The sequence below is a fragment of the Bos grunniens genome, chromosome 19 (assembly GCF_055505025.1).
Source record: "Bos grunniens cultivar Pamir isolate PY7600 chromosome 19, Bosgru_T2T1.0, whole genome shotgun sequence".
In the NCBI taxonomy this organism is placed as follows: domain Eukaryota; kingdom Metazoa; phylum Chordata; class Mammalia; order Artiodactyla; family Bovidae; genus Bos; species Bos grunniens.
In genome coordinates, this window is record NC_141183.1 from 38,265,538 (window position 1) to 38,279,112 (window position 13,575).

General features: G+C 51.8%; 1 long non-coding RNA gene across 1 annotated transcript in view; it reads right to left on the bottom strand.

The window, feature by feature from the left end:
- The window catches only part of LOC147352252 (uncharacterized), a 16,289-nt gene continuing 2,714 nt past the window's right edge, over window positions 1-13,575 (bottom strand). The window contains exon 2 of the long non-coding RNA XR_015148041.1: window positions 1-1,925. This is a non-coding gene — a long non-coding RNA (uncharacterized LOC147352252). The remainder of the gene's footprint in view (window positions 1,926-13,575) is intronic.

The window sequence follows — 13,575 nt, forward strand, 5'->3', positions numbered from 1 at the left end:
GGAGTACAGTTATTTCTTAAAGATAGTGCTTTCATTTCTTTGCATATGAATCTCCCAGAAGTGAGATTGCTGGGTCATAGTGTAGTTCTATTTTTAATTTTTTAAAGGAACCTCCGTACTGTTTTCCATAGTGACTGTACCAGTTTACATTCCCACCAACAGAGTGCTAGGATTCACTTTTTCAGCATCCTCATCAGCACTGGTTGTCTCAAGTCATTTTGATAACAGACATCCTAACAGGTGTGAGATGGTGTCTTACTGTGGTTTTGACCTGCATTTCTCTAATAATTAGTGATCTCCAAAATCCCATGGACAGGGGAGCCTGGGGGGCTGCAGTTCACGGGGTCGCGAAGAGTCAGACACGACTGAGCAACTTCCCTTTCACTTTTCACTTTCATGCATTGGAGAAGGAAATGGCAACCCACTCCAGTGTTCTTGCCTAGAGAATCCCAGGGACCGGGGAGCCTGGTGGGCTGCCGTCTATGGGGTCGCATAGAGTCGGAAACGACTGAATTGACTTAGCATAGCATAGCATCTTTTCATGTTGCCCATTTGTATGTCTTCCTTGGAAAAAATTCTATTCAGGTCCTTTGCCCATTTTACAGTTGGGTTATTTGGGTTTTTTGCTACTGAGGTGTATACATCCCTTATCTTTTTCTGGATATTAACTCCTTATCAGATACATGGTTTGCAAATATTTTCTCCTACTCTATGGGTTGCCTTTCATTTTGTTGCAATACATGCATGACCCATCTAAAGATTCTACCCAATGCTTTGTGTATTAGGAGTTCTATCCATTTTGACAGGTGGAAACAGGGACTATTCCTACTCCTGTGTGAGCCTCAGAAACATTTGGCATGCTCCTGTATGGTGGTCCTTTCCCTCGCCTTGAGTAGTTTCTTGTTACACATGAGCACATCAGTTCTTAACAAAGTCCTCTGGGATCCCAGTCCCCTGGCCTTATAGAAGGCAAATGTGGAGCACTGGGGGAAATGGCAGGGATGGGAGGGGAAGTGGGGGCGGACCAGAGACTAGGAAACCCTGTGGAAGATTGGAGGGACTGGGAGGATCGGTTCAGCTCAGTCTCTCAGTCGTGTCCGACTCTCTGCGACCCCACGGACTGCAGCAGGCCAGGCCTCCCTGTCCATCACCAGCTCCCAGAGCTTACTCAAACTCTTGTCCATCGAGCTGGTGATGCCATCCAACCATCTCATCCTCTGTTGTCCCCTTCTCCTCCCACCTTCAATCTTTCCCAGGATCTTTTCAAATGAGTCAGTTCTTCAAAATCAGGTGGCCAAAGTATTGGAGTTTCAGCTTCAGCATCAGTCCTTCCAATGAATATTCAGGACTCATTTCCTTTAGGATTGACTGGTTGGATCTCCTTGCTGTCCAAGGGACTCTCAAGAGTTTTCTCCAACACCACAGTTCAAAAGCATCAGTTCTTCAGTCCTCAGTTTTCTTTATGGTCCAACTCTCACATCCAAACATGACTACTGGAAAAACCATAGCTTTGACTAGATGGACCTTTGTTGGCAAAGTAATGTCTCTACTTTTTAATATGCTGTCTAGGTTGCTCATAGCTTTTCCTCCAAAAAGCAAGTGTCTTTTAATTTCATGGCTGCAGTCACCATCTGCAGTGATTTTGGACCCCCCAAAAATAAAGTCTGTCACTGTTTCCACTGTTTCCCCATCTCTTTGCCATGAAGTGATGGGACTGGATGCCATGATCTTAGTTTTCTGAATGTTGAGTTTTAAACCAACTTGTTCACTCTCCTCTTTCACTTTCATCAAGAGGCTCTTTAGTTCTTTTTCACTTTCTGCGATAAGGGTGGTGTCATCTGTGTATCTGAGGTTATTGATATTTCTCCTGGCAATCTTGACTCCAGTTTGTGCTTCATCCAGCCCAGCATTTTGTATGATGTACTCTGCAAATAAGTTAAATAAGCAGGGTGAGTGACAATATACAGCTTTTACGTACTCCTTTCCTGATTTGCAACCTGTCTGTTGTTCCACAGTTCGAACTGTTGCTTCTTGACCTGCATACAGGTTTCTCAGGAGGCAGGTAAACTGAGAGGATGGGTGGGCTAAGAAAGCCTGGAGGTCTGAGAAGAGATGGAGGTGCTGGGAGGAGTTTGCAGGAGGTGAGAGATAAGAGACATGGGAAAGGGGCATGGCCAGAGCTGGTCATCTTCACACATCACAGCCCTACCAAAACCAGATCCCGCTGGACTCCCTCCATTACCACCTGCTGCGGCAGGCCCCAAGGTCTGGCTGGGTCTGTGCCATGACAGCTGCTGGGACCCACCCCTGGCTGGACTGGGAGCTCCCTGACTGCCAGGGTGGGCCCTGCCCCAACCCCATGGTCAGCAGGCTCTCATCCTGCTCGTGATGGGAAATGAAAGGTAACTTGGGGGATCTTGCCTTTCCTCCTCTCTGGGTCCAGAGGTCACTGAAGGTGGCAAGAAACGATGTGTGTGTTTTACTCATATCTGGTCAACTGACAATCTCCATGAAAAGGCCTCTGTGTGTGTGTGTGTGTGTGTGTGTGATGTGTGCGCTCAGTTGTGTCTGACTCTTTGCAACCCCATGGACTGCAGTGTGCCAGGTTCCTCTGTCCATGGGATTTCCCAGGGCAAGAATACTGGAGTGGGTTGCCATTTCCTCCTCCAAGGGGGGGATCTTCCTGACCCAGGGATCGAACCAGCACCTCTTGAGTCTCCTACATTGCAGGCTGATTCTTTACCACTGAACCACCTAGGAAGCCCCAAGGGCCCCTCTCAGTTCAGTTCAGTCACTCAGTTATGTCCAACTCTTTGCCACCCCATGGACTGCAGCACGTCAGGCCTCCCTGTCCATCACCAACTCCCGGAGTTTACTCAAACTCATGTCCATTGAGTCGGTGATGCCATCCAGCCATCTCATCCTCTGTTGTCCCCTACTCCTACCTTCAATCTTTCCCAGCACCAGGGTCTTTTCAAATGAGTCAGTTCTTCAAATCAGGTGCCCAAAGTGTTGGAGTTTCTGCTTCAGCATCAGTCCTTGCAATATTCATTCATTCATCCAGGATCAATTTCCTTTAGGATGAACTGGTTGGATCTCCTTGCAGTCCAAGGGACTCTCAAGAGTCTTCTCCAACGCCACAGTTCTAAAGCATCAATGCTTCGGTGCTCAGCTAACTCTCATATCCAAACATGACTACTGGAAAAACCATAGCTTTGACTAGACGGACCTTTGTTGGCAAAGTAATGTCTCTGCTTTTTAATATGTTGTCTACCTAGACAACATACTTCCAAGGAGTAAGCGTCTTTTAATTTCATGACTGCAGTCACCATCTGCAGTGATTTTGGAGCCCCCAAAAATAAAGTCTGTCACTGTTTCCCTATCTATTTGCCATGAAGTGATGGGACCAGATGCCATGATCTTAGTTTTCTGAATGTTGAGTTTTAAACCAACTTTTTCACTCTCCTCTTTCATTTTCATCAAGAGGCTCTTTAGTTCTTCTTTGCTTTCTGCCATAAGGATGGTGTCACCGTGTATCTGAGGTTACTGACATTTCTCCTGGCAATCTTGATTCCAGCTTGTGCTTCATCTACCCCAGCGTTTCTCATGATGTACTCTGCAAATAAGTTAAATAAGCAGGGGCCTTGAGGGCCCCTCTAGGAAGTGGGAAATAATGGGAAATAACAGGAAATAAAAAAAGATGCACCTAGCCCCACACAAGGAACTAGACAATGAGTCTCCAACCAGACTGGACCAAAGCGGAGACCCAGAGGGACTCTGGGAAATGGGAGGAAGTTGGTGGGGCTCTGGGCCGGGGCTAAAACGACTGAGAGTCTGGGAGATGAGGTAGGGACTAGGCGAGCTATGAAGCAGAACAGGGGATGGTTTGGGGATTTGAGTTGCTAGAGAGAGACAGAAAGTGGAAGAAACCAGGGGGATGGGAGGGGCTGAGATTCCAAACGGGGGTGGGGGAATGTAGGAGGAAAGAGGTGAATTAGGAGAGCCCTGGAGAGGCCAGGAAGGCTGGAGGGGGGCGGGAGTCATTGGACCGATGTTAGGACCTGAGAGAATCAGCAAGGACATTCGGGGACACAGAGGGGCTGGAGAATTGGGAAGAAACGGGAGGTAACATGAAGACGTGGCGTAAGGCGTGTGAGGGATGGCCGCGGAGGGCTGGGGAGAAAGTGGGAGCCACGGAGCAACACGGGCAGGGCTGAGAGACGCTCCCTCACTCCGAGTTTAAAACCGCCCGCCGTGATTAATAGATTTCTTAACTTCTCCTTGTAGTTCTTCCAGTTCTGGCGTTCCCTGCTTCAGGGCTGAATTAGGTACACACCTAACTGTAATCCCCACCTCCACGCTGGCCCTGTTAAAATCCACCTTCCAAGTAGCAGTAAAGTAAACCCGGTCCTCCCCCTGCTTGAAACCTCCCAGAGCTCTCACACCTGCACCACTGCACTCGGAGCCACGCTTCACCTGGCCCCGCCCCTCATATGGCCCCGCCCCCTCGCCGCCCTCTTGGTCTGACTGCTCAAGCCTGAGCCCATCTCTGTGCTTCTCTCCAGCCTCACTGGCCTCTCAGCTCTTCAACACACCAGGCTGGATCCAGGCTCACGCTGTTTTGCTCGTGCTGCTCCTTCTGCCTGGAATGTTCTTTCCCACACAACTCTTAGCTACCGTCTTACTTTATAGGTCTCAACACGAATTTCACCTTCTTTGGACAGGCCTTCTCGACCTTCCTGGATAAAGTAACCCCACCACACCACAGTCACTGAACCGCAAGGCCTGAGTGTATCTTCTGACGCCACTCTTGCCCCACCAGCTTTCCTGTTTCTTTTGTTCTTGCTTGGGAAGGATGTTTTTTTTCCCCTCCTTCCTATGTCAGCAATTCCATGTCATAGTTGCTTCTTTGTGCTCATGCTCATTCACTCAGTCGTGTCTGTCTCTTTGCAACCCTTTGGACTGTAGCCTGCCAGGCTCTTCTGTCCATGGGATTTTTCATGCAAGCATATTAGAGTGGGTTGCCATATCCTCCTCCAGGGGATCTTCCTGACCCAGGGATTGAACCCCCATCTCCTGTACCTCCTGCATTGCAGGTGGATTCTTTACCCTCTGAGACTTTGGGGAAGCCACAGTTGTTTCTTAGGTGTGTTCATGGAAGACGATTGGATTTTGTTAATAGAATAAGATTGGATTTTATCCATTCTGAAAGTCTTGGTTTTCTTAACAGGTAATTTAAAGCCATTTAAATGTACTGTGATGGATATATCTGGACTTATTTTTATATCTTATTTTGTATTTTCTACTTATCATTCTTTTTTCCTTATTTTAGTTTTTATTTCCATTTGTTATACATGCACATAAAGAATGAGCTAGTTCCCTTTGAGGTTTGTTTAGAAAAAGATCTATATGTTGTTCCTTTTTTTCTGTTTCCTCTTCTCCGTGGACAATCACTTTCTTACTTACTCTGAAGCTGATTTTTAAAATATTTACTCCCGTATTTCTAAATGACATGTTTTTGTTACTACTGATTATCAAACTATCTTGCAGCTCAGACCTGTTCTTCTTATTTTGCTCTGCCATATGATGGAATATCATTCAGCCCTAAAAAGGAGCGAAGGACCACAATGCATGTTGCATGGAGGAACCTTGGAAACATGCCAATGGAAGAAACCAGTCACATAAGAGCACATGTTGTATCATTCCGTGTATGGGACAGAAAAACGTAAATGAACTTTTTGCCCAACCCAATATGTTAATGGTGAAGGACAGGGAAGCCTGGCATGCTTCAGTCCATGGGGTCGCGAAGAGTCGGACATGACTGAGCAATTGAAAAACAACGACAAATATATTAAATGTACAGAATGGAAAAATTCATACAGACAGAAAGTAGATTAGTGATGAAATTGGGGAATGGCTGCTAATGGGTATAGGATTTCTGCTTGAAGTGATGAAATGTTCTGGAATTAGATAGTGGTGGTGGTTGCACACCATTGTGATGTATTAAAACCACTGATTTTACATCTGCAGAATGTATTTAATGGATATAAACCTTTTCTCAATTTAAAAACACCATCTGCATCTCTATGATCCTTCTGAAGAAGACAAGAAACTTAGCGTCTTAGAATCCTCTTAAAAGCAAAGCTTGTGATAAGGACTCTTGTTTTAGAAGGTCAGTCTGGGAAATCCTGGCAGGAAGCTGGAGAGAGACACCAGGGAGAGTGAGGGATGGAGACCAAACCGCGATGGGTGTGATGCAGAGGTCTCTGCTGTGGGCAGTTCGGGCTCAGTTCCAGGGGGACCTTCTGAGGTTATCTGGAGATTCTCAAAAACCCAAGGCCATATGCTAGTGGCCTCAGCTTGGTCTGGGTCTGGCTGGGCTCCACACCAGGGTTTTCTCAGAAGTGTCCACTTGCAGGCCCTCAACCTCATGAGGATGACACATTTCTAGGACAATCCCTTTGAGCCTAGTGGCTCTGCTGCAGGCCGAACCACAGGCATGTCACTTCGGTTTTTGCCGCCACCTTGAAGGATGGACAGGGCTGCACCGCTTTATCATCACAACTGGCAACCCAGGTCCTGACACCAGCCAGGCTGAGGTCCCAGCCTGGCTTAGCATTTACACCGTGACCCACACCCTCCACCTTCAGCCCTGCTCTCTTCCCAGCCCCTGGGAACAGCCTCAACCCCTTCTCTCCCTGCAGGCTCCTGTCTTCTTTCTTTTATGGAGTAGGTCTCCATTTCTTGTCTACAAACATGTCCTCATGTCTACTTGTTTGGAGCAGAGGGAGATGGTTTCAACTGTCTTTAACCAGAAGCAAAATGATTTCTCCACGTGTGATCCTGTTAATGACATGTGGTTCCACTAGCAGATCTGGCGAAATGCACACACCCAGAGCTGTATGTTCTTCCTAGACTTGAATCACAACTTCTCACATCAGGCTTGTTTGGACCTGCTGGTGACCAGGGTCTGGCTCAACCCAGGGGAATAGGATAAAGGTGAAAGCAACTTGTAATTTTTATTGAGAGTCAAGTGTGAAGCATGCAATCATGCATATTTATTAATTTTATTTAACTAATAGATAGATAAATAGAGTGCTTACTATGAGCCAGATATAAGGTCTTTGTTTTTAAGGACCTTGCAAATATGAATAAATTTAATGCATATTAACAATTCCGCCTGGAGTAGGAAATGGCAACCCACTCCAGTATTCTTACCTGGAAAAGCCCATAGACAGAGAAGCCTGATGGACTACAGTCCATAGGGTCACAAAGAGTTGGATAGGACTGAGTGACTGAGCATAACAATTCTAGGGGGGCTGCCCTGGTGGCTCAGTGGTAACAAATCTACCTGCAATGCAGGAGATGCAGGTTTGATCCTGAGTCAGATTTTCCATGGGAAATCCCTTACGGGAGCCTGGCGGGCTACAGTCCATAGGGTGACAATGAGCTGGACATGACCCAAGTGACTTCGCACACATGCACAACAATTCTAGGACACAGATACCGTATTATTATTATTAAAATCCTCAGTTACAGATAAGGAAACTGAGGTCCAAAGATTAGTGAGCCATGACATTATTGAGACGCAAAGTCCTAAGCTCTGAGCCACTCCCCTATGTGTGTATGTGCGTGTGTGTGTGTGTGTGACCTGTGACTCCAGTTTGCACATGGGAGTGGGGGCCACGAAGTCAAACTCTGGCTGTGGTGTGACTTTCCACAGCTAGGAGTGGAATGAGGAAGAAGGCCAGAGGAGTGGCAGACTCAGGGATCTGGCCCACTGACATGGGCCTCCTGCCGCAGAGCAGCTCTGCCCACTTCCTGTCTGTCTGCTCACGTGGCGGTGGGGCTGAGCTCGGGCTGGCTCAGACGCAGCAGCTGAGGGTACCAGTGAGGCCTGGCTGCAGCAGGGGCACTGGGTTCTGTCCTCTCTCATCCTCTGCCAGCCCAGACCCAGCGGCAGGAAAAACCTATTTACTGCAGACTGAAGGGCTAACACACCACTCCATAGTCATTCTTCATGTCCAGGGAGACAGAGATGGAAAAAGAGACAGGAATTAGGACTGAAGGAAGAACAAAATATACAGAGAGGGACTTCCCTGGTGGTCCAGTGGCTAAGACTGTGCTCCCAATGCAGGGGGCTCGGGTTTGATCCCCGGTCAGGGAACCAAATCCCATATGCTGCAACTGAGACCCAGCACAGCCAAATTAATAAATATTTTTTTAAATACAGAGAAACAGAGAATCATGATAGTCTAGACAGAAAGGTACAGAAACAGACACAGATGCTGGGACACAGACCATACACCTGGAGTGTGTCTGAGATGGAAGTTGCTGAAGAATGGGATGGGGGTGAGTCAGAACTGATGGGGGGACAGTGCAGGGAGCCACTAAGGCCCTGAGGGGCTTGGTGTCCTTGGAGAGTCTGGACAAGGGCCTAAGCCAGGGGTTCCCATCCTACTAATGTGGCCCTTCATCTGAGGACGGGGCTGCAGCTGGAGTCGGTGTGTGAAAGTGTGTCCAGCCCCCTTCCTGGGCTGTTGGCCTGGTGTCCCGGAGCTGGGGACAGGTGCCCTACCTCTCCATACCCTCCTCCTGAATAGCACCAGCCGGTCCCCTCCACGCTGGGCCAGTGTCAGGTTCCAGGCTGTTCCCTGGGGGAACTTTGATCTGGAAAGAATGAGAGTGACCGAGCTGGCTGCAGCCCAGGGCGGCACAGCATCCCTGAAACCTAGCCTGGGCTGCCCCTGCCACCTTCCTGCCCACTGGCACACCGGGCAGTCCCTCAAGGGCTCAGGAGACACAGACGGGGTCTTTCCTGCTTTCCTTCCCCCCTGGTTCTCTCCATCTCCATTCGCTGTTCAATCACTAGTTCCTGCACTCATTCATCCAGTGCCTGGGGCTGGGCGATGGATGGAGTTGAGGGCTGAGCGACTCTGGGCTCTGCCCTCTCGGGAGCTCCAAACTGAGATCACTGCTCCAGAGAAGCACCAATCCCGCATTAGAGCAGGGAACCAGGGCAGGAGTGCAGCGCGCAGTGGACACAGTGGGGCAGAGAGTGGAAGCCAGGCAGGCTGACAGGCTTCACCAAGGATGACTTCTCAGAGAAGGTGGCATTTAAACCAGGCTCTGGACTTCCTTGGTGGTCCAGTGGTTAAGACTCCACACTTCCCATGTAGGGGGCATGGGTTTGATCCTTGGTCAGGGAACTAAGATTCCACATGCCAGGCTGCATGGCCAAAAAAAATAAAACAACCTTCCCCAAAAACTGGGCTCCGAAGATCTGAAAAAGGAGCAGGAGATTGTCAGACAGGATGGCAAGTGGAAAGGATGCTTTGGGCAGGGCGACCAGAGCAGCCACAATGGCAGAAATATGAGTTTGTGCCTTGGCAGCCTCAGTTATTCACCTGTTGGAGCAGATCTGCTCCAACAGATCTGCTGGAGCAGATCCAAGGGTCAGGGGGACAGTTTTGTTAGAGAAAGGAGACTCTGGGGGCTTGCAAGGAAAGTGGCCGCCTGGTGGGTCCGGATGCTGGCCTCGGCTCTCCAGGCCTTCCTAAGGATGGTCTCGTGCCCTTGGAGACCTCCCATGCCTACCCCAGCCCCAAGGAGCCTCAAGAATGCTTCTGAGGGAGCCTGGCTTGTCTACAGACCGGAAGAGGCTCCAGAGAGCCCCTTGCCTAGACCCTAGCCCAGCCCCTTGCCTCAGCCGGGCCTCCCCACCCCTACCGCTCGCTCTGAGTGACAAGGCCTTTTGCTGGGCTGAAAGCGGACACTCCCCAGCCTCCGGGGCCCCTGGGGAAGGCCCAGGAGCTCTCCAGCCCTGCAGCTCTGGCTCTTCAAGTCCTGGAGGCCATTGAGCCAGGACCTATAAATAGCCTGGGGAGGGGGAGGGGAGGCAGGCCAGGCAGGGCTAGAGGGGACAGGCTCTGGGTAGGATGTTGTGCAGGGGTGGGGAGAAGGAGAAGTCCAGAGTTCGAGGCCAGTTCTGTCCCTGACCAGGACTGCTCACTCCTCCGGGTCTCGGGGTTCCCCTGGGCAGGGGGTGGCCAGGCTGATGGAGCAGACAGACAGGGACTGCTGTTCTAAAAGAACGGGAGACCCCTCCTCCTTCCTGGGTGGTTTTCAGAGGCAAAAGTGTCAGGATATTAGCTGTGAGGGCCCCAGGCTGGGCCAGTCCTGCCACAGAGACCACGTCCCCAGTCCCCAGCGGCCCGGGACAAGCTCTGGTGGGGTGCTGACACTTCCAGGACCTCAGTTTCTCCTCTTGGCATGGCAGCCCCCAGAGTGGTGGGGGGCGGGGAAGGCGCTGGGTCAGCCGGAGACCTCTCCAGGCCATGGGGCCAGAGCTTAGGGGTTGGGACCTGCCGGGGAGGCTCCTGGAAGTGGAAAATGTGAACCCCATAGCCTTATCTGGGCTGGAAGCAGCTGTCTCCATTCCACACCCTCCGCAGCCCCTGCCTTGGCTGGGAGGAGCAGGCAGCCCCTCCACTCGGGGATGGTTGCTGTTTGTTCTCTGGGCAGCCGGTCTCTCAGCAGAGGCTCATGGGAAATTCCTCCTCTGCTGGGACCAAAAGGGCCCAGTGCTGGTCCAGGGGGACAGGAAGCTCCACTCTCTTACCCTCTCCCCAGGTCAGGGCCACCCTTAGAATTGTATGTGTGAGTCTCTGCAGAGCACTCAGGATCTGTACCTTCTAGAGACACACTTCCAGGTCTGGTAAAAGAGACAGCGGAAAATGTGGCACGTGATGTGTGATCAAACTCACACAACGAGACACACACAAATATCTGATATACGTAAGTATGTGTAGACAACCCACATACACACACAGGCATGCACACGTCCTATGTTGACACAGATACTGCAGGCATGCATCCATATGTGTCTAGAAACACATTCACCATTTATGAGCAAAGGCATAAAAATCCCCCTTCCAACCACAAGGGCTTGAACATGTGCCCATATATGTACATATGTGTACAGCTGTGTGTGCAAGTACTATAGATTCTGTACCTCCCACATCCTCCCTCTACACCAACACACGTACACAGGTATACGCAGCATGATATATGCAGAGGCGTGTCCCCAGATACACCGGAGAAAGAGGAACATCCCAAAATACACGTGTGTCCGGCAGTGTGTCCCTGGGATGGAGTTTAAAGGAGGGTTTGGTAGAGGGAGTTGGAGTGACCCAGGGGGCAGGATTCTCTTCTGTCCTCCCTACCGGGGGCCTCAGGACTCCAGGTTCTGCCCCAGTGGCTCCGCTTCAGGCAGGCAGAGCCATGGGGCAGAGCCCAGAGCCGCTGGTGCCCTTCTCTGGGGTCCTAGTTAGAGATGAGGCCTAGGAGCTCTGAGCCTGGCCCACCCCAGGCTCCTGTGCAGCTTCCATCATGCCCCTGCCTCCCCGCTTAGCACCCCTTTTGGCTCCTGAACCTAGCAACCTGGCAGGAAAAGATAAACGCAAGTCCTGCGTCCACACCCCTGTGGATCTCATAACAAGGCAATGGTTTCCAGGGCAGAGGCTGGATTTCAAGATTCGAGGGGGAGGAGCCGGGGATGGTATGTTTGCCAGGAGGGTCCAGTCCTGGAGTGTATTTCTCCATTGAGTCCTTATTAGTCTGCTCCCCGTTGGTGCCTGCAGCTGAGGACCCTGAGGCGTGGGGTGTGGCTCCCTTTCCACACCTTCCCCAGTTACAAAGCTGGACTGCTGGGCCTGTTAGCCATCACAGCGACCTGAAGGCTTCATAGAGGGCCTGGCAGGGCTGACTGGGGCCTGCCTGGCAGATAACAGGTCTGGCCTGACCCATGATCTTCTGACCTGAGCATTCCTGGCAGAGGGGCTTGAAGGGCTGAGGTGACCAGTGAGGCCAGCAGCTGTCTTTGTCTCAGTGCAAAGGCTGATGTGATCTTGGAGTCAGCCCCCGTGTGGCACCTGTGAGCCCCATGGTTTACCACGCCTTCTAACGCATCCTCTCTGTGACCCAGCTCATGGGGTCCGTCCATGTGCTCATTCTATTTGTTCCACTCCCTCTCCAATGAGTCCCCTTTCCCTGGCATTCACTCCCACATTTTCATGGAGCATTTTCTAAAGCCAGCTGCCTCTTCAGCTGTAGAGATAGATGAACAGCTGAGACAGACAGCTCTCTGCTCTCCGAGGATGGGCTCCAACACATGTACACAAGTGTGTGAGGGCCCCACGCCCATGCACAGGGACCCAGGTGCAGAGGGTGAGGGCCGGTCCCAGGCAGGTGGGCCCAGGACTGCAGAGGACTGCCCCACCCCTTAAGCGCTGAACCTCAGGAGTCTGGGGAGTGGGTGGGACCTTCAGGACAAGAGCTGGAGGCAGGTGGGTATAAGGAGAGGGACTGGGCTGGAGGTGGAGGAGTGGGAGTCACCAGTGCAGGTGTGGGGGTGGATGACACCATGCAGAAAGGGTCTGTGAATAAAAGGGGGACCTTCCCAGCTCAGAGCCCTGGGGACCATGGTTAAGGGATGAGTGAAAACAGAGTCACTCAGGAAGGTCACTGGGGAGAAGAAGGGGAGTCAAGAGGGTTGGGAGGAGGGGTGGTCCTCAGGGGCTCCTGCTGGAGGGCCACAGGGATGGTTCTGGAGACCTCAAAGCACAATTCCAGGGGATTGGAGCCTCTGGGTGATCTGGGAGCAGGGGGAGCTGCCCAGACTTGGCTGGATTTGACGGTTGCCCCCAAGGGGCCCTGGGACCACAGCCAAGACCCTGGGTTCCAGCCCTGTCTCTGCATATCTTGCTCTGTGACCTGGAGCCTGTCCCTGTCCCTCCCCGGGCCTCACTTCCCCCACCTCAGGTCCCTGACTTTGGGGTTTGGGCTTGGCTGGGATTCGATTTCATGAGGTGATTGGCAGGGGGTACAGGAAGGCTTGTCCCACATCCTGCCCCCAGCCCAGCACCAGAGCAGACCAAGGAGCCAGGAAGCAAGGTCGGAGCCAGGGGAGGGAGAACTGGGAGGGCAAGTGCCAGAGCCCCTGGGACTCAGTGGGAGGTCGGCCTCGCTAGCCCGCTGACATCAGGGCTGGTGAATGTGCAGGGAGTTCAGCAGGGTCCGTCACCCTCACCTCCCCCACAGTCTGGTACCAGGCAGGAGCTGAGCCCCGGGAGGGAGGGAGGAGGGGCCTTGAGGGGGCGGCCAGGAGGAGCCCCTGGGGCCTGGGGTGAGCAGCAGCCTCCCCCAAACTGGCAAGGAGCCAGCTCTTGGATGGCACTGGTCTTCAGTGCCTCCCTCCCCGCTCCAGAATCACCCCCTCCTCCCTCTCTCCCTCCCTCCTCCCCAGATGCTCTGCCCCTCTTCCTCCCCTCCTGATTCATCTCTCCTCTCCTTGGCTGATCTCCAGCTATTGACTCAGTGGTCTGACTGCCGAGGGAGAGGAACCAAGGGGGATGGTCTGATTCTCGTACTGTCTGCCCAGAACCCACCGTGAGCCCCATCTCTGCCCTTGGCAGATAGAGCCCTCCCCAGGCCCCGAGCAGCCCCTCCCAGATGTTGTCATGGTGGATCCGGACAGACCATATAACCCACCTAAGGTGGGAGAGCGAGGCTGGA